Source organism: Pseudochaenichthys georgianus, chromosome 6, assembly GCF_902827115.2.
Source record: "Pseudochaenichthys georgianus chromosome 6, fPseGeo1.2, whole genome shotgun sequence".
NCBI classification, from domain to species: Eukaryota; Metazoa; Chordata; class Actinopteri; order Perciformes; family Channichthyidae; genus Pseudochaenichthys; species Pseudochaenichthys georgianus.
This window is the reverse complement of record NC_047508.1, coordinates 37295333-37316524: the sequence shown is the minus strand read 5'-3', so window position 1 is coordinate 37316524 and position 21192 is coordinate 37295333. Positions and strand designations below refer to the sequence as shown.

Below are 21192 nucleotides of genomic sequence, written 5' to 3'. Positions count from 1 at the left end.
GGACATATGTTGCTGTTTAGCTATCTGCCTGCGTAGAAATACATCAGAGCCAGAGGAAGGAAGTGGTCCCGGCTAAAACCTGGAGCCCAGGGGAGGGTTGGCCTGATTTGACATATTACACTTTTCTCTCTTCTTTTTTTAGTTGTCAGATGTGGGTTCTTTTTGGACTTTCTTTAGGCTTGATCTGATCGTCTCCTGTTTTTTTTAGATGTTGTCACTCTCTTTGCGTATGCTTTTCCTTTACCAGCATTCCTTAGCATGGCACTAGTTGCAAACCTCTTTATATAAATAAGATCATACTAAATCATAAGAATTGCATTAAGTTGGATTAGATGTTTTTACTCACTCCTCACACCTGCATGTGTTCACACTAACATTCTGTTCACCCCCCCCCATCCTCTGCCCTCTGTCAGCCAATATTAGTGTTGGATTATACATTAAAGCCCGAGTCATGTTTAGCAAGTGGACCCTCTTAAAACAAAAAATCAAAAGTCTTTCCGTGTAAACAGACTCCCCACCTCTTGGCCGTAATAGTTAAGAGCCGCTTGCTGGACTCAACACTAACAATTCCTTATATAGCTGGCTTTCTGGCCTGAAACCTGAATGCCAGGCCTGCAGCGATGAATTTAGGGCAGGGGAGTGGTTCATGTCTAATTTCTGATGACTCATGGCTTTTAATGAGAATTGGGACGTAAAGGTTGATCAGAGGCTGACATTGCAATGGTTCCTCTGTGGGCATTATGAATGCACAGTGGCTCTGTGACTGGGTGAATGTTTGGTGAACGGAGATCGGGAGGGAGCAGTGCTTTGAGGCTCGTTCTTAGATGGTGCTTTGCAGAGGGCAGGGTTCCAACGGAGACTACTAAAGTCTCTAGATATTTAAGCTCTTAAAATGTCAATTGGCAAATGAGAGGACACTCTACAATGGAAGTGGCAGATGTTTATTTGCCTTGCCGCATCAATTTTGCGCCGGCTAAATGTTTTTGTTTGTTCTGCTCTGCTTGTCATATCTTAGAGAAGAGAAACAGACGTCAAAAAGGCAGAGATGCTAACAATATCTTTACTATTCTGTAGTTGTATAGCAGGCTTAAAAGGCTTTTAAAGCAATATTTAAATTTGACAAAAGCTATACATTTCATTTGAACAAAGGGTATGATAAAGATTGTTTCTTAAATGTTATGATGTCAAAAGCCTAGGCATTGAAATGTCAAATATCGGGCCAATTGTCAGTGATGAAAAACGATGACACCCTTTTGCATCGGCAGGTCTGTTTCACACAATTATACAATGTGGATATAATAATTATTTGATACCAAAATATTCCCTCAAGTGGTCATCAGCGTTTATGTTGGACATTTTGTACAAAGGTGGATTGTTAATGTCCTGAGCTTCTCTTGATTTAAATGTGGACACACAAACAATAATGTCAGTTTCTTTGTCATTTCTTAAAATAAATCCATTATTTCTAATTAGCCTGTGTGTGTGCGTGTGTGTGTGACTTCTGATGAGTAGGAGCTCACCATTAGCACTTGATGGTGGGTGACATTAAGCTGACATCTGCCCTCTCGCCTCTTGTCTGCAGGAACATTGGCTGCAGCCCCAAGATGCCCCGTGGCGTCGTCTGAATCAGCAACTTCTGCTGCTCTCAGACCGAAAACACTCCGGACAACGAGGAGCTGCATAACCTGCAAGGTAAGCACAGTCACTTTTGTTATCGGTTATTATGTGTGCTGCACCAGCTCTGAAAATTAAACAAATCTAACTTGCCGCCTCAATCTATCCCGTCAGTAATATATATTGTCAACAGCTGCGTCAGATTTGAATTTGAAGTTACATTTGTTGCATTAAACTGAGTACTTATATTTTATTTTAAACATTTGTATGTGCTGAGGGAGTTTTCCCTTTCTTCTTTTTTATGAGCTTTGGCTGGTTTGGGAACTGATGCTGATGTGGGCCTGTAAAGACATTAAGAACATTTTGTTATTCAAATAATCTGTAGTGAAAGCCTCCGACCACATCACAACAAGAGCAAGACCAATACATGGACTACTTCAACCTCACTACTCCGACATCCTGCTTGTGATGTGTTATTCATTCTGATAGCTTTGACCTGACATCATATTTGAAATCGTCATGGTCTACACAGGGTTAGTCATCCTTGCACAGGGAGACGTAATGGCCATATTGTGTGTTTGGTTTCTGTCCTCACAGCCTTGACTTTGTGCCTGCCCCTCTATAAATCTGCCTTTTTGTAACAAGTATTCTCACGCTTTGGCACAGAGGAACAATTACAAAGCAGTCAAATTTGTCAAACTACTCACCCTCACCCTGTTAACTTGGCTCTGGGTACAGATTTGTGTCTGTGTGTTTATTATAGTGAGGCTTTCCAGAAAACATTTGTTAAGTAAGTAAAGTCTCCCCATCTCGGCTCACACCGAGAAGCCCAGCATGCATTGTGTTGTTATACTACCCGTGACTAAAGGAGAGGTCATAGTCACATTTCTTTCCTTACACATTCCTTGTACTACAATGAAAATATACATTATTTTGGGTGTAATACAACATGATAAGAGCATTAAATATATACTCTTATGTAACTGAATACTTTACATGTCGAAGTTCAAATGATTCAATCGTTACGGGGAAAAACATATTTTTAGTGTGCACTCCTTTTTCTCTTGCTGGGAAATGATTTCATCACTTCTGACTTCACGACCGAGGTATTTGAAAATGTTAGCTTCACGTCACCTACAAAGCTCAGCAGCTATTTCTAGCCATGTTTTTTTTTTTTTTTCTGTTTTGGTAGTTATTATTAACTCGTGCTTTGACGTGTGAGACTGCTATGTTGTCTGATGTTTAGTCTCAGTAAGTCCCTCTGCATCTGATGCCAACATGGCTTTCATTGCTGTTCTATTTAACATTGACAATACATATTTCCTCCTCCTCTTCCTCCACCTCCTCCTCCTCACTGACATTTCGGCTTTGTTTTGCCTGTTGTTGTGTCTTTCAAAGATACTCTGCTCATGTTGCTACAGGGAGATGTCATTTGAATTTGTTCTACATTTCGTGCAAAGTATGAAGCATTTGCAAGAGCCTTAATCTACATTTCGATATTTACATTATATGATATGAATACTTTTTAGATTAATACATTTTAGATTTTGAATTCACAGTGTGTTTGCTTTTCTACTACTGTATTTTAATCCGCCATGTAAACAAATGTAAAATAAATTACTTTTAGAGCACGTCATAAGGTTTAAAAGTGCTGAACTCATTAGCATTACAGATTTAGCTTTTAGTGCAATTTGTATACATTATTTCTTCACTTAAAGGGGACCTATGCCTATGTCTTTTATAAATAAATATGTGTCCCCGGTGTGTCGGGGAACTCACGCAACGTAAGAAAAATAAAATCTCTCTTTTCCTCCGTACCCAAATCTAAAAAAATGGGGCTACAACAGAGCTGATCCAGATTTGCGTCCGATATGACGTAATATCGGAAATGTAGGCTGGCTTTACGCCCACGACCCGATCAGAAACAATGCCCGACTGTTCTGGACGTAATATGGTCGGTGTTTACATTAGCATCGCTAACACTCAGAGCTAACCTGCACTGCACAGAGCATGTGTGTGAAGAAGCAGGAAATAAAAAGGAACTCACCTTGTGGCAACAGAGAAAGCCTTTGAGCTCCATACTGTTTCAGAAATAATCCTTGATAATCCATGATATGGCGTTTCATCACGGCAGCATTTAGTTTAGACAGTAGCTGCCGGGTCCCGCATGACCTCAGTCCCCTCCTTTTTTTTGTTAATATATATTTTTTTTTTAAAGCTTTATACCCCAAATCAGCGCTTTTGAAACAGGAAGTGAAATAGAGGGATATGAAGCATGGCTAGAATGGGTGATCTGTTTGGTATTTTGAGCAAAACACTTCATAGACATATTTTTTATATATTTGTATATATCTGAGACCTATGCTATTGCCTAAAACTAGCATGATAGGTCCACTTTAAAAAAAGTTCAAACTAAATAATCAATACCCTAGCTATAGTAGTTCAATATTTAATGCAAGGGGTATTAGGTGTGTGTGAGATCTAACTGTTATAGGCAAAGTGCACTGAGAGGTTTCTTATGATGTCCCAATTAGTTCCAAAGCGAAATCCCAAAATTGTATTTCGATGGATTTTGAAATTGCTTGAGCTTAATTGGACTTGAATCTCTCTGAGTGTGGGCCAGCCGCCACACATCGCTCTGTACACAGGCTCCAGCTGACAGACCCTGCCATCCTGTCTCGTGGAAGATCAGGGGGATTTTAAAGGGGAGATGATTTAAGTGGGTTTGTTTTTGACGTAATTATCCTCTAAATGCAGATTCCCTGATAACGAGGTCATTAACTTCAGTGTGTTCAAGAGGATGGAAGAATGTGGCTTCCGCATCTCTTCCTGATTTCCTCTGGGGAACTTCATTAGTGAGTCTGAGGATGGTGGTGTCTGGGGTTATAATTATCCATGAATATATGATGACAGCAGTGGTTAAGTCAGAGACGATGCAAAAGCCAACATTTGTGCTGTATTTATTGACGCTTTTCATTAGAGATTAAGAAACAAAGGATTCATTTGCAAGAAAGACTTTATGATTTTGTTTAAAGGAAATACAAGTCTCTTTGCTTCTGGGCAAAGCTCTTAGTGCAAATCAATGCTGGGAACATTTATACTCTAAAAAAAAGATGAGCACAGTTTGCACATGACTGAATCATACTGATAGATTGTTGGATTGAGAGCGTGATAAAGTAACTTGCCTTGACAACATAGATATAGATGCATTTATATATTTTTGCTTATATTCTCTATATAAATGATTCAGGGGAATTCTAAACAAGCTGTGCTAAAATGCCCCTAAATGAGTTTCATTTCATTCATTCTCTTCTTTCCTTCATTTCCAACAGCTTTCTTTGTAAGAACTAATGCAGTAAAATCCAGCTCAACAAACAACCGCTCAAGTCAAGGCCCATCAACTCGCAGAATCCCTTGATTATGATGTAAACACTTTACTGTAACCTCAGCCTTTTCTCTCTCTTTTTTAACAATTCTATAAGCTAGTATCTGAACACACATTTGTGTACAGAAGTTAGAGTACAGGAATAGTACGTTATGTCAAATGATTAGTCTTTCAAAGCCTTCATTATTTACTATATGTCTTAATTACAACATATGTTTTATAGGTGAACAGGTGACAGCCAGGCTACTATAGATAGCTGTCCGGATAAGAGTTAGATACTTAACATCTGAAAATTGCAATATACTGTCCTAAACATCTGAGGGACTTGTATAAAGCACTAAAACAAGCACAATATAAAGTTTCTCACCTTGGGATTGCAGTCTAACGTTGAGCCGCTTATGATGAAGCAAAATGAAGAACTCAAACAGAATACCAATTGAAAGTTTTAGAAATTGTATAATACATGCATTGGCAGTACATCTAGTCCCCTGGCTCTGACCAAGATATATTTTAAAGTGCAAATTCTTTTATTTTCTTGCATATTTCCTTAAATCCTTTGACAATTAACTAATAACATTTGCAATGTAATATGCCTAAACTTTGTTTTGAAAGACATGAAGATATTTCCAGTTGCAGCTGATCTGGGTAGAATATCTGATGTTGCTTCAAATAAAGCTACATTTGTTCACCCTTAGTTTGACCTGCCTTTGTATGTTCTGTTTAATTGCTTGTGGCTTTGCTACATAGGCCAAGTGTACCGTTTATGTCCCCGTGGAGTTCGGGACCACTCTGGACGTCTGTGTGTATTGACTGGCAGTATATATGTATAGATCCATTAAGATTACACACTGTTGACTCATGGAAGCTCTTTGGGTTACTCTGCTTATTGATCGCTGCATTTCCCCACTGTTATTGTCCTTGATAAATGGATTAGGATGTGCTCTGTGCCCTTTTTTACTCTCTCGAGTTACCACTTCAACAATGCTGACTAAAAGTGCCCTTGCAATCTTGCTCCAGGAGTAAACAATGTGTTCCCATTAAGACATCATTGATAAGGCTTGAACCAATTAAGCCACAGAAAAGGAATCTAACTTTCAGGAAATGTAGTGGAAAAGTGGAAAAATATAGACCTTGGTGAGTGGTTCGTCCTTGGAGCCCATCATGTCAATGCAGCCAAGGTCAGTGTAAATCAATAAAAGAGTGGGTGTCTGGAACATGTATTCCATCACTCTCTTACTTTCTCTCAATCCCTGACTTTCCCTGAAGGCACCGCTAAGTGGGCTGTGGAAACCAGCAGCTGTCGGGTTTCCCATCAGAGCACCTCGGAGAGGGAAAGTGAATTTCACCAAGGGAGTCACAGAAGTCTGAAACATCAATATCCAATGATCTATGGGTCAGCTGTCCGCTCCGTTTCACTATAATCATTCGTCAGAGGGAACCTCGGAGGTTCAACACTAGCTTAATGGAGTTACACATCTTGATAATTCCTTTTTTTATTCAGGTTTTATTATATAATTACAAAAGTGTCAAGTTTTTGTTTGATAAGTTAGTAATTCATGTGTCAACAAATTGAAATAATTAGACGGAACAACTGTATAAAGTATTTGTAATAACTTGAATATCCTAATTTACCTGATACATTCGTAACGTTCCTTTTAATAAACCCAGAGTTTAAATTCAAGAAAATGTCTTCTGGCCTATATCGCAACAACTCTGAAATAACTCCTTGCTTTCTCTTTCCATGACCAGGTTATGGAACAGAGGTCAACTAGTAAAATGACGTGAGCTTGACACCATTAACCTCACAGGACCAGTGGGAGTCTCGGTGGATTTAGGTAGCCTATTCAAAATGGTTAAAGAGGGGTGGGTGGCTGACTCCCCTAAATCTCCCCAAGCTGTGACCCCCGTCTCCTCCACGCTGCTTGCTATCGTTATCCCAGGCCTGTTTCGACTTAGTTATGGCAGGAATGTGCCATTGCATGAGAAGAGGTCATCCCTCCTCATGGCTTTCCCCAGTCCTTAGTCAAAGCTGCCAAGATATGGACATGCTTTCCCACGCATGCAACCACCCTGCCATCCATCAATGAGGAATGTTGATATTTATTATGCAGCGAGCTTGACTTTGCTTTATCAAGACTATTTAGAGAAAGTATATTTTCCTTTAAAGATCTACTTAGCCCGCAGTCTGGTCTCTAAATAAACATATGCTGCAGTTTATTGTTCATCATAAATGAAAAGCAAGCCTTAGACTTTCTGTGGTCCCGCTGTGATATTTAACATTATTTTTACAATAAGCAGGTTTTTTCAGCATTGCTAAAGGGTCGCCAGCAACAAATTAGTGCTCAACATTCAAAAAACAAAAAGTATTGTATTTGGCACAAATTACGTACTAAGGTCTAAACCGCAGTTGAATCTGATGCTGAATAATGTAGAGGTTGAGCAGGTGGAGGAAAGCTCCTGGGACTCATCCTAGTGAACAATTTATCATGGACGAAACACATAGTCAGTGGTGGCAAAGATGGGGAGGAATGTATCTGTCATCAAGAGGTGCTCAGTGTTTTTACCACCGCAACTGACAAAACAAGTCATTGAGACTCTAGTCCTTTCACAACTGGACTACTGCTCAATGATCTGGTCAGGGGCAAACAAGAGGGACCTGGGAAAGCTGCAACTGGTTCAAAACAGAGCAGCTCGGCTTGCCCTTAGGTGTACACCAAGACATAATGTAAACAAAATGCATGTCAAGCTTTCCTGGACATTAGTCACGGAGAGGCTGATGGTATCACTCCTTGACTTTTTGAGAAAGATAAATGAGCTGAAACATCCAACCTGTCTATATAAGCAACCTAGCTCTAAAATCCATACATATAAAACGAGACATGCCACAAGAGGTTGCTATCAAATCCCTAAAGCCAAAACAGAGTCTATGAAGAGCACAGTGCCGTATAGAGCCATGGCTGCATGGAACACACTGCCAGATCAGATTTCTAAAGAAACAACTAAAGCAAGCTTCAAAAGACGATTGAAGAGGCATCTAGAAGCCCAACGATTGTAAATTACACAAGCAGCAGACAGGTTATGGTAAACATACAGCAGCACACCGATTCATATAGGTTTTTTAAACACATGCAGGAATATGGTACTTTCGCTAACATAGACACACACACAGCCTTTCACAGTTATGATGAGGATTGTATTTGTTTAGTTAGTTTTTACTCTAAAAGAAGCGAAGGGAGACATTTGTAAAATCACTATTATTATTATTATTCTTTTCTTTATTTTTATTTTTTTTCTTTCCAAGGAAATGGGGAATCAGAAAATAAGCTGTATGTGATGGTTGATATGAAAGTCACTGTTTGAAGGAAAACTGACGCCGTACACGATTTGTATCATTGTCGTGTAATGTACTGTCGAATGTCATGTTTTATGTTATTTGTGGACCCCAGGAAGATTAGCTGTTGTTATGCACCAGCTAATGGGGATCCTAATAAAATAGAAAATAGAAAAAATTTCGGCCGTCGATAGTTGTCTTGCCGTCGATGAGCGTCCTGTCGCCCTACTCAGATTGGTGTGTCCCGCACCGTCGTGTCTTTTTGGCCTTGCCGACAACTTCCGCCGCCGATTCGACATGTTGAATCGGGAGGCTGTCGGCTAAAGGCCGTCGGCCAAAGAAATCACTCTGATTGGCTGTTCAGCTTAGCGAATCAATGCATGAGAAGCGAAACGGAAGTGAGGGACCCAAACAAACGATTAAGAAGGCACACACAGACGGCTATTCTTTTTCATTTTCATCTCAGCCGGACGCAAGAATTTCTTCTTCATCATGGCGATCTGGAATGAAGACGCCAAAGACCAACGCACACGCTATTTGTTGTTTGTTTATATCACGCAGTCTGTTCTTCTTCTCTCGGTGTATCACACAGTCTGTCTTCCGGTTGTTGCCTCTTTTGAATGAAGAATACACACTACCGCCGCCTGCTGGTAAGGAGAGTTATTGCCACTCAGGCATGCGCAGTTCGTACGTGCTACTTGGCCGTCGGCTGAAGTCTTTGCGGTGTGTTCCAGTGCGACTGTTGGCCAAGGAGACGTGAGGTGACACAACAGTCGTGTTCCGTCGGGACGTGTTCTTTTAGTGTCAGTTTGGTGTGTCAGGGCCTTAATTCAACGACTTTAAGGACGAACATCTTGGTTTGCCGGTCCACCAATTTGTTGAAATCTATTCATGTTCCCCAGACAACGAATCCTGCTGACTTTGGTGAACACCAGATAATTCCTTTAGTACCGAGTCTGACATGAGCTTTACTTTTGATGCTTCATTGAAACATCAAAACATCTATTTGGGATGAGTTTGAGCTTCTTGTGGGAATCAATCAATCAATCAATGTTTATTTATATAGCCCAATATCACAAATGTTACATTTGTCTCAGTGGTCTTCACAGTGTGTACAGAATATCAGTATGACAATACGACACCCTCTGTCCTTAGACCCTCACATCGTACAATATCATTTGTGTTGGCCCGAGCGGGAACAAAATCATCAACATGCATAGGTAAAGCATGCGATGGTAAATTGATATATTACAATTGTGCATGTTTGACTGTTTACGCTGGTGATTTAGTAAAGACAGGGATATTTGACGTGCTTATATACCCAATAATTGCCTTGAGATGTAATGGAATGGATTAGTCATCTTTCCATGTGCATAAGGAAGTCATTAAGTATTCGTGTTAACATTGATACGTTATATTTCTGTCTCCAGTGCAGACAAATGTTAAGCATTTCAAAGTGAAATGAAGAAAGATGACCATTAATCACTTTAACGATAACAAACCAGAGAAGTCAGAATGAAGTTCGGCTACAGGGATTTTGGAAATGGACATTCCAAGCTTTTGCACAAACACAACTCTTGAGGGGGGGATAGTTCATTTCATGGGTTGGTGGAAAATGAGTTCTCTGGTGACGGGCAACTTTCTTCAACCACTGGTCGAGGATGTCAAATAAGATGTATACATGATTTCATGAAAGACTTGATCATCACTTAAATCGCAGTTAAGCTTGATTTATTCTTCACAGTGAAGGCTAATCTATCATGTGCTCGATTCTGTTTAATACTGTCTGCCAACTGAAATCAGCACTTTAGTTGAGGGGGGGGGAATTCCCTGACTTCTGACTTCTGAAAATAGATCTAGTTTCTTCACACGGTGTCATGTCATCTATGTTTCATATTTATTGACCTATATTCTTCCCAAAGACTTTCAACTTGATCTGCGCCAAGCCCTTTAGTCCGACCACCTATTGTTTCAGTGTTTTGTCAACCTTGTCCTTTGTGGCTCTTCAAACAAGCTGAAGTTACAGCTGTTCAGCCCCCCCCCCCCCCCCCCCCCGCATGCTTCAGGCTTTGAAGATGGAATGAGAAATTAGATGTCATGCTATGGAGTTGATATTAAAGTTTAAATGGAAAGGTTCTAAAAGAAGTATTGTGGTTTTCCAAAGGAGTAATGCCTCTGGCTTTTCTATCAACGGCACTGAGTCCGTGCTTAATTTCAGTCAAAGAATTGTCTGTAAAGTCACCAAGGGGACAAAGTTAAGAAAGATTTTTAAAAAAGGTATTTAAAACATGACAGAGAACGACTGTAAAGGTGTTCCCAGTTTGCATTGTAAACTTTTCCAAAGTATTTATCCGCGTTATTCTTTCAAGTTGATGAGCAGACGGGCAGGGTCTCATTTTAACCACAGGAGTTGTGTGCACACAGACGAGCGCACACAAAATATAACATGATTGATGTCACTCGGTATTGGAGGTGATGTGCAAAACAAAGAAGTGGTACAGCGTTGCCTGCCAGGGATTTATCATCCTGTCAATTTGTAAGGGATGTAGCTGCTATTAGAATCACATTATAGCTGAAACTAGAACCTAGACGCATTGCTCTGCGCCTGGTTTATTGACAACCCAGGAGCATTCATATTTAATGCAAATACTGGAAGTATGTACTCTCGTTTTACCGGAAAGAGGATTTTAGGGGCCAAGGGCCATGTAAAAATAATTGTATGATATCATGTAAACGACATTGCTTCCCAGAATAACTTGTAGGGATTTTCAGAAAAGAGGGATGGGCAGGTTCAAGTAGTATGTCCTCTGCAATTTTAGTAAGCCTAAGCATATACAAATACTGGTTTTGATCAAAGTAAGTGCTGACCATTGTTATCTGGGTGGATGTTATGAGAGAGGGGGCTTGGGTTTCGTGCTCGATGTGTGTAATCTTGCCTTGTTGGGACTCCTCTCCACCCGGCCAGACTCTGTTCATCTCACCCTCTATTGCATGTTTTCTCAGCTGTGTTTACATGCCAGCTCTGTGAAAGTTGAAGGGTGGGGTGAATACCTTCCTCTGTACCAGACCTCTGACATCTGTCAGGATTTAACATCATTCATTCTTTACCCGTTACGTAAAGCATAAATGCTGGTTTTATGCTTATGTACACATTGAAAACACTTTAATGTTGAAGAAAAATATTTTTTTATATGCCTACTTCAACCTAATTTCTTGCTTTCACTGATGTAGCAACGTCATATTTTCCTATTCCTATATTTTGCATACAATGACATTTATATATTAAAAAAAACAAAACACATTTTTATTAGATGGATGGTTAAATCTCAAAAGTATATATATATTTTAAATAATTAAATAAATCTAAAAACGTCTAGTTAGAAAACTGAACAAATTATCACAAAAAGCTTTACATTTTGTATATTTTTTTATTAGATATAATTGTTACTCCATATATTAAATCTTAAAGAGCCAGTCTAATATTTGCCATCTAGCTGAAGGAATCTGAATGAAATCAGCTAGACTATAAATATTAGATGAGATATATATATATATATATATATACCTCATTAGTTTATAAGTTCAGCTGGACATTAATGTATTCCCCAATGGCTTCATTCCACCAACAAACATGTTATAGTTTTTTCGGGTCAGAAATATTCGAGCCGCACTTTAGGGGCCTCTCTAAATTCTGACCTTCCACTTCCTAAACATACATATTTCCTCCATGACATGTAATGCAAGCCACTTGGTCAGTTAGCAGGAAAGAAAAGCATCTATACGACATGCATTATTGATGAGTATGAAAATTGAGCCTTTGAGCTAATCTTTCATCTGCGGTGTTCAGCACATTTTGTATCTACGATCTATGAGAGTCCAATTCCCGGCCCTCACCCTGCGCTACTGCTCCGTTATTGATCATTTGTGCTCTAATTTGGATCATTGCATCCAGAATAATGTGCAATCTCTATGCAAGCAATGGGCCTGGGAATGTGATATTTTGGTGGAGAAGGCAATATGTGGTAATAGATCACCTGATCAGTCCACCCCCAAAGTGATGGCAGTGCGGTCATCTTCTTTCCATTTAGCTGAATTAGATAATATAACAAGCTCATATTAATGAATATGAAGAGTTACAAGTCTCCTTAAATGTTCTGTTACTTGATATCTAAAGTATTATATACAGCAAAGTCAATCTTTTGATTTGAAGAACTTGAATCCAACCTTATCTTTGTAGGTTTTTCTTTTTTTCCCTAGTGTAATTGGGCTTTCTCGTAAACTAAATGTTTCTGTGGAATCGCAGCAGGCCGTCAGAAAGTCAACGTTTGATTTGAGCTCTGGATATAAATGAAACACTTAATCTTGGCCATAAATTCTACATGACTTAAATGTCAAATACATTATGCCTCATTATTAACCCATTACTTATTTTAAGTGGTTATTGTATTACCTCTACTATTGGTTATAGAGTCTTATAGGTATTTTATTTGACTGTTACCCCTATCTTGAAGACATTAACAGTACCGAAGTAAGCTTTGAGCAATTTACAATATAACTTTAATGAACTGCAATGCATTATCTGACTAATTCACTACATTGAAGGTGCAGTACAGAGACATAGTTGAACACATTAGCCAATTAAATTGACTGAAAGCACTGCCAAACGAATATCACATCAGCTTATTCTAGTCATGATTCAAATTCCCATAGCTTGGGCTATCATGACATGGCTATTTTTATAATCAAAGTAGACGGTGTTGAAATATAACTTTAGATGGGTCCTGAACTGGTAATGTCATCAAGACGTTAACACTGAAACTATGTCATTGAGAAGGAATGAGGGACCATTAAGACAACATGATTACCCAGAGTGCACCTTCCTTGGTTCTGTTTCATTGCGATGACCAAATCAGGGACGTTCAAATCTTTTGCTGTATGATTATGTTTTTAGTCATTTTTAAAGAGCATTTTCTGCTGCCAAATATATCTCACATAACATCATCATACAATTAAAACATCTTAACTTCCCAAAATGTGCAATGTAGCAAGAGATACTTTGCTTTGAGATGCAATTTTAGACCAAAAGTAAGTCTAACTTCGGTCACATGGAGTTGAAAATAAAGGCCTTTTATTTTAAGGCCACTAATTTCAGAAGTCTGTCTTCTTGACATGTTTAAGAAAATACCCGGAGGCAGACCAAAGTATTTCAGTGAATATGACATTTTATTTTTAACTTGTGTCAGTTTGTGACTACAAACAATGAAAGAGGCTGCAGCGTATAATTACATCTCCCTCTGGAACCTCGAGAGAAAGTTGAATCCAAAGAATGCTTTTGTATTTAGAGGAGAGAGGACTGATCTGTGAAAATGTAAACTCCTAAGTTGCAACTCATAAAAGCTAAGATGATGATTCTCTCTTTCCATTGTCGCTAGGTAAAAACGTTCTGCCCTGGATTGATGGTCTGTTTCTTTTCTTTGGACACATTGTGGTTTCCTTCTTGCCAGTGAGCCCCACAGAGCCAGATCTGTCTTCACGAGCCAAATGGCAAAAATGAAATTGTGTGAGCTTGGCAGGGGACCGGAAGAAGTGGAAACTATTGTTGGAGAGAAAAATAGGAAAGGTTTTCAAAACGTCATATCATTTCCCTTTCAATATCTCATCAAGGTGAAAAAGAAACTTGGATGAAGGTTCCATTACAGGCTTTGTGTTTCTGTGCTCAGGCCTTTCAGAAGACTGCAGATGGTCAGGACGAAGTTTACCGAAGAGTAGATACAAAAGTTATTTCAACAAGAAGAATCATTACAATTGTGCACAATGAGTGAAAGTACAGCAGCTTAGTAAAACCACATTGTCTTGTTACATTTGATAAATTGATAACAAAAATGTTCAACTTAATTAAAACCATCCAAGCCTGACGTTGGCTGTTCTTAGAGATTACATTAAATATAATTGTTCGAGGGCATTTCTGTCATGAACATGGAGAACATGAACATATCTCCCCCTTTTAGGCAACTCAATGTTTTCCCTATTTTGCACTCAAAGATATCCATTATACAAATGTGGACTGATGAAGAACTTTTCAAAACACTAATCAAAATGCAAAGTCTCATAAGCAATGCGACAATGTAGCGAGACAATTGTCAAATTGGAAAACTTTAATTACAACAACAGAGATATCTCCAGTTTGAATTACTGTAATGGTGAAAGAAGCACTGAAGATAACTTTTACTTTTATTTACCAGCTCTGAAAGTGTGCTTGAATTTCAGATACATTCTAAAATTGGCAGTTCACATTTCACTATCATCTTGTCTCCTCAATGCAGAACAATCGCGATCGGCTGCTTCTGCTGATGGAAGTTAAATCTGTTCAAGGATCATTAGTTTTATTTTACAATATCAGCCTCCTCTTTCTCTACTTTTACACAACCTCACTAGAATGAAATAACATGAATTATGGCTTGCTGAAAACACTAGGTAGCCACATCATTCCGCCCCCCCCCCCCTTTTATGTCAGGATTATTGCGGCAACAACACTAAACATTTAATCTTTGCCTTTAGCAGACAACGTGTGTCAAAGTTAGAGTTGGTAAACTTGAGAAATTGGCAAAAGTTCAGTAGATTTGAAAAGTATCTAAACAAAACACCTAGCCCTGTGTTGCCCACCATTTCCCTATGCGAGTAGCTACCAGCACTAGCTCCAATAGTTGCTTAATCTAGTGCAAAAATATGCCTTAAAAGCAACACTGGCAATCTGTTCAGTCCCCCCCCCAAAACCACTAAATGGTTTCCTTATTTAAAACCATATGATGTTGGTTGTATGTCACATGACACTGACCGGCTGTAGTGGTTTAAGCTCATCATGAGATTTCAAAGGGTACAATTCACAGAGATGCATTTTTCGGAATCTCTCAAACCTGTCGGGTTGCAACGAGATCTGGCTCTTAAAGCTTTCGTGGCCTGATCCGAGGTTTTGGCTGTGTTGTAGCGTCCTGTTGCTGCATGTCTCTCACAAGCTCAGCTGTTGATGGAATGCAAGGTTGGTAGAGTTGAAATATTTCTCTGGAGACTGGCATAGATTTGCGAGCATCAGACGTATACCGCTTCAGGCCAGAGCAAAGCAACCAAGCATATCTGCAAAGGCTTTCAGAAGTTTCCCAAAATATGTTTCGCACTGTGCCTGAAGTTTGGGTAACAGTTTGTAATGCTTACGGTCTAAGAGGGAGAATAAACTATGGTTATGCCAAGTGTCAGGTTTTTATTAAATGCATTCACTTCAAAGCTACTTACAGTCTTGTTCCTGTACACAAATAATGAAATGAATGTGTAATTTTCTGACCAAAATCCCTGGTTCAAAGTTTTGTTTTGTAAAAACGGAGGTTGGTATGTGTGTTCTGGAGTAAAAGATTACAAAGTGGTGTGTGACGCTTAGTTTTTTTGAGTTTTCTGAAGCAGTAAGGCAAGGCAAGTTTATTTATATAGCACCTTTCAACACAAGGCAATTCAAAGTGCTTTACAAAAAACGAAAGACATTAAGAAAATGGCATTTAAAATCAGTCATTAAAAAGAAAAGCTAATAAAATAAACATTAAAAGAAAAAATACATGGATAAAAGTTACAGTGCAGTTTAAGATGTGAATAGTTCAATTAAAAGCAGCGACAAAAAGAAAAGTCTTCAGCCTGGATTTAAAAGTAGTCAGAGTTGCAGCGGACCTGCAGGTTTCTGGGAGTTTGTTCCAGATGTTTGGAGCATAATAACTGAACGCTGCTTCTCCGTGTTTAGTTCTGACTCTGGGGACAGAAAGCTGACCAGTCCCTGAAGACCTGAGAGATCTGGATGGTTCATAGTTTAGCAGGAGGTCAGAAATGTATTTTGGGGCTAAACCATTCAGTGCTTTATAAACCAGAAGCAGTATTTTGAAATCTATTCTTTGACACACAGGAAGCCAGTGTAAAGACTTCAGAACAGGAGTGATGTGATCCACTTTCTTAGTGTTAGTGAGGACTCGAGCAGCGGCGTTCTGAATCAGCTGCAGCTTTCTAATAGATGTTTTAGTGAGACCTGTGAAGACACCATTGCAGTAGTCCAGTCTACTGAAGATAAAGGCATGGACAAGTTTCTCCAGATCCTGCTGTGACATTAGTCTTTTAATCCTAGATATGTTCTTTAGGTGATAGTAGGCTGATTTAGTAACTGTTTTAATGTGACTGTTGAAACTCAGGTCAGAGTCCATGACTACACCTAGATTTCTGGCTTTATCTGTGGTTTTGAACATTGCAGACTGAAGCTCAGCGCTAACTTTTATACGTTCTGACTTGGCTCCAAAAACCATTACCTCAGTTTTATCTTTGTTCAATTGGAGAAAGTTCTGACAGTACAGTGTGTGTTGGGTAGCCGATATCATTGGTGTGTATGTTGTTCGAAAATCCGTGATGGAGTACAAAGTGTTCACAAAACACTTCACCATTTGTCTTACAAAGTCACATGTTGGGTTTAAAGGAATACTATATTTAGAAGAAATCCCCAAAATAACTGAAACTGTAAAAGCAAAAGCAATCGTAAGACTTTCCAATTTCTCAATACGGCCCTTCAAACAAATACAGTGTGACAAATGCTGGTCAGGAACATTCGACACATCTTAGCTTAAAGTAATTTGATCACTTTATTCTATTTCTCATTTGAAATGTTGCCAAAATAAACCAAAACAATCACTTTTAGCCTAATATGTAAAAGTATCTGTCAGCATCTTTCTTTGCAAACTTAAGCCAGCCCGATAATCCAAAAACTCATTTCATTTTCTACTCTGTCCTTTTTAAAACGAAGGCTTCTCAAATCAAATCCGGCTTTCATGGTGATCCACAGCGTAGCTAGCAGTGACTTTTCTCATTATTTTGTACTGAATATTACGAATTGCACTTCAAAGGGCTAATTTGGTTCTGACTTGCTATAAATAGGAGGGAGCGAGCGCAGCGGGGGTTGCCTTCGCTCTCGGTTCTAATGACTTCATTTCTATGCATCGGGAGCAGCGCCGATGGATTTTGGTGTCTTGCTTTGCTGTGACTCAGTCATCACATCTATAGCACTCATCGTGAGGGTCCAAGGATTCTGCTTGAGGACACCCATGTGATTCTTAAATAGGCATTCGGAAAGTTCCATAATGACTTTCAAATGCAGTCTCACCAGTCGTTTCCCCCATTACCTGTCTTTCCCACTTATGGTATATCAGTTACTGTTTGAGTGGGGGCAGACCCGTCTGTCTGCGATAACTCGGAGATCTATTTATTCAGCTGCAAACTCGTCACTTTTTGTTGAAATTCCCTTTTGAAAGAAAAATATGGCAACTTCATGAAACATTTGGACCCTGCAAGCACAGGAGATGTGTCAAGACTACCACACTAATTGTCTTCTGTAAGTTATTTGCGGCATGTTGACGTGCGTTGATGCTTTAAGATGTCACGTCCAATTTTCCACCGTTTTTCTCCCCCAATCAGCACATCCCTTCTACCGCCTTGTAAGGTTTGTCTAGCATGTCCAGGGACTGACTCGCATTGAATGTCGTTATGTGACACCATGTACTGAAATGATTGAGGTTCACTGCCCGCCATCCTTGGGTCAAACAGAGAGACAAGTGGTCAATTAAGAAAAAAGTGGCAAGTAAAAGACGTGTTGCAGAGTGGGGACAACGCCAATCGTGATGTCTGCTATGCTAAGCTTGAGTTGGCAGAGGTTGTGTCATTGATAACAATATTGCTAATGAGCTATGTGTCTACTTGTTTCCTCTTTTAACAATGTATTGCACACCAAGTTATCCCTGTACAAGAGATTGGACACTTCATGTATTACTCTTTTTGTCATGCACGCATGTATGCTTGTAAAATATTAGTTTGACTAGTTTTAAAATGATTGCACCAGACTACATTGTTGTAGGTTCCCTTTTCCCTCTTTGGATATGCTATATCTAGCAATATGTTGCGGAGACAACACATGGGAGAGAGAATCTCCTCTTCCCCACTTTGCCATTCTTTATTATCACCCTTCCTCACCCTCTTGTGTCTCTCTGCTTCTCAGAGGGTACTTCCCAGCATCTTATCACATATTTAGTCTAAAACAGGCCCTCTGAGACCGGCTGCAATCAGCCTGGAGAGGAAGCAAACATGAGCAGACTATGAAGAGAGCATTATTCGGTCCATCATGACCCTCTTCTATCTTTCCTGTCATCCCTCCTTCTTCCTTTTTTCACATCCCCCAACTGTTGTTGATGGCAACCTTTGTTTTGGCTCTGGGTTTTCATTTCTCTCTAAAAATGTGTCCGTGTCATGAGAGTTGATCCAGAGAGCATTCAAGCAGTGACTGCATTGGCTGAGGTTTCTTTAGAAATCTTTGCAGAGGAACAGAGTGTGCAACTAATGTGCACAAATGAGAAATTCTTGGCAAGTGAAAACTCTTCAGAAAATGGCCGTTCTCATAATTTGATAAAAAAGAAAGCGAAGTGCATCCTGAAGATTGAAATGAGGCGATTTCTCACAGAAAGTATGGATCTAACATGTTTATAGTCTGTTGTTTTGGGTATTTGTGTGCTTAAAAGTACTCTGAGTACATTAGGGATGGGTAAACATGGTGAAAACCGTCTGAAACTCCATGACATTTATGAGAGGGACTGCTCGAAAGTAGGATATTGGAGTACCCTAGAGTACATACATCTTCAGTATAGGCTGTTTGCACGTGACAGTAAGTAACATTTCTAGATTATGTGCATCAAATAATGTATATTTACATTTGATAATCTATAACTGTGGCTTCATGAACTCAGAAAATAATGTCAGATCTTTCCATATTTGTAACCAACTGCATCTATCTGCGCATGATTGTCCTTGTGCTATCAAATAAGTGGTTTTCCTGTATTATGTTTAACTGAAAAGTACCATGAGATCAGTCTTATACATCAGCAGGATAGGTATACATGACTGATATGGCTTGAAAACTAAATAAAATGTACTGTATGTCCATAGATGTATATCCTCACTGAAACACTGGATTGAGACGATAGTAGAGGAGAGAATTAGTGCGACAGTAAATGACAACTAACGACTCTCATACTGAGCGTTAATGAAACGAGTGCACATAAATGAGCCATCTATACATAATGGAGATGCATGTTGTGATGTATGGCTTATCAAGATTTACCGGTCTGTTGCTGATGAAATGCTGACACGTTATTGGACAAGCTGACGGTATCAAGCTCTGTTAAGACCGCCCTTACAAGATTACAGTACTAATGTAGAGCTGTGCAGGAATCACAGCTGGAGCGATGACTGATGATGACAGCACACGGCAGTTAGAGGATTGTTTCCATTTAGTATAATACGGTATAGCTATACGTCTGTGCATACATTTAAAGTGCTCTAACTAAAGAAGGCCATATTCTTTTCCATTGAATGTGTCATTTAAATCTCTTTTATCTACATTAAACCATGTCGATTGTTTATTTTTGTACTTTTATCGTGTTTATTATATTAGTGTCAGAGAATAGTATCAGCCTGCATAACTATTACACAATATGGAACAATGGTGATTTTGCAGATCTACATATTTCAGAATATAATGTTCCTGAACACTTTGTTGAACTGTGTAGTGTTTTGCGTCCAGCTAGGAGTTGTTTGTTTGAGAGTCAGCTCAATAGCACCACACAATGTCCTGCCTTTCTAAAATGTCTTCAGATCTTGAATCCCAAACAGACTTAACCTCCCACTGTTGCACATTTGTGATCTTGATGTATATTGGAAAGAGAATTACAATCAAATGAGTAGAAGAAAAGAAACATCACTCTGTCAAGGTGTCCCAGACACTGGATGATAAATGACCAGGATGCTGGATGCAGCTCCATTGATTTAGTTAATTCAAAAAGTTCTGAATCTCCTTGGAATCCGATAGATAAAATGCACTGTATGTAACGACTGAATGAACAGCAGTGGAGGACTCGATAGCACGACTCGGGACAGAGGCTTAGGTTACAAAAAAGGTCTTGATATGCAGAGGTTCGGTACACGGTAGGTCAGTCAGTAAGGCTACCACAACAGACGAGGCAGGAACAGGGTCAGGACACGAAGTTGGGTCACTTACACGTGGAATTTAGATACTAGAATAAACACTGCTGGAACGCTATAACTAAGACGAGCTGGCACTGAGGGGAATGTGGACGCACACTAAATAGACAGGGGGAAGGATGATAAAGGGGCACAGGTGAGGCTAATTAGGGATGGCAAGCAGGTGGAGTTCAATCAGGGGCAGGAAATGCTGATACTGAAATGAGAGGAGAGAAACAAAATAATACAGGAATAATAACAAAAACAACAGCTTGCTGGCTAGGACCTTACGCTGTATACTTCCAGGAAGAAGCTTTTTTGTTTGCTTTAAAACAACTCTGGGTGTTTCTCAATGTCGAGGAAGGCTGCTCCAGAGCCACTATTTCAAGGATACTACGTCATCGAGTGCCGCCGAAGGACTGTTCCAATCACCAGCATACTTGGAATTCTACCGAGGCCGGCATACTTCCTTGCGGGAAATTTCAAGGCTGTACATGTGTAGACTCGGCGGTCTTAAAATCCCCACAATGCTTTGCGCACGGACCCATTTCCAAAATCTTTGGCGGAATTCGCACTCCATTTAAGGCGGGGCCTCGCATATGACGCACACCTGTTAGCCTGTTCCACAATTCTTTGTTTTCTGAGGAAGGATTTTTGCCTCGCTTCTGACGAACCTGACTCGGAGGGACTTGTCCTACCAAGGAAGCGTCCTCGACATTGAGAAACACCCACAGACTGTCTGAACCTGCCTCTAGTGGTCTTCAAATTATTGAATTCCTGA

The 21192-nt window shown here is 39.6% G+C and overlaps 1 protein-coding gene across 4 annotated transcripts in view; it reads left to right on the top strand.

Annotated features, from left to right (window-relative positions):
* Positions 1 to 21192, top strand: part of peak1 (pseudopodium-enriched atypical kinase 1) — a 114817-nt gene that overhangs the window by 21359 nt on the left and 72266 nt on the right. For all 4 annotated transcript variants that reach the window (XM_071203574.1, XM_034084498.1, XM_034084499.1 and 1 more), the window contains one exon: positions 1583 to 1692. The gene's annotated coding sequence lies outside the window, so the exon portion shown is untranslated. The remainder of the gene's footprint in view (positions 1 to 1582; positions 1693 to 21192) is intronic.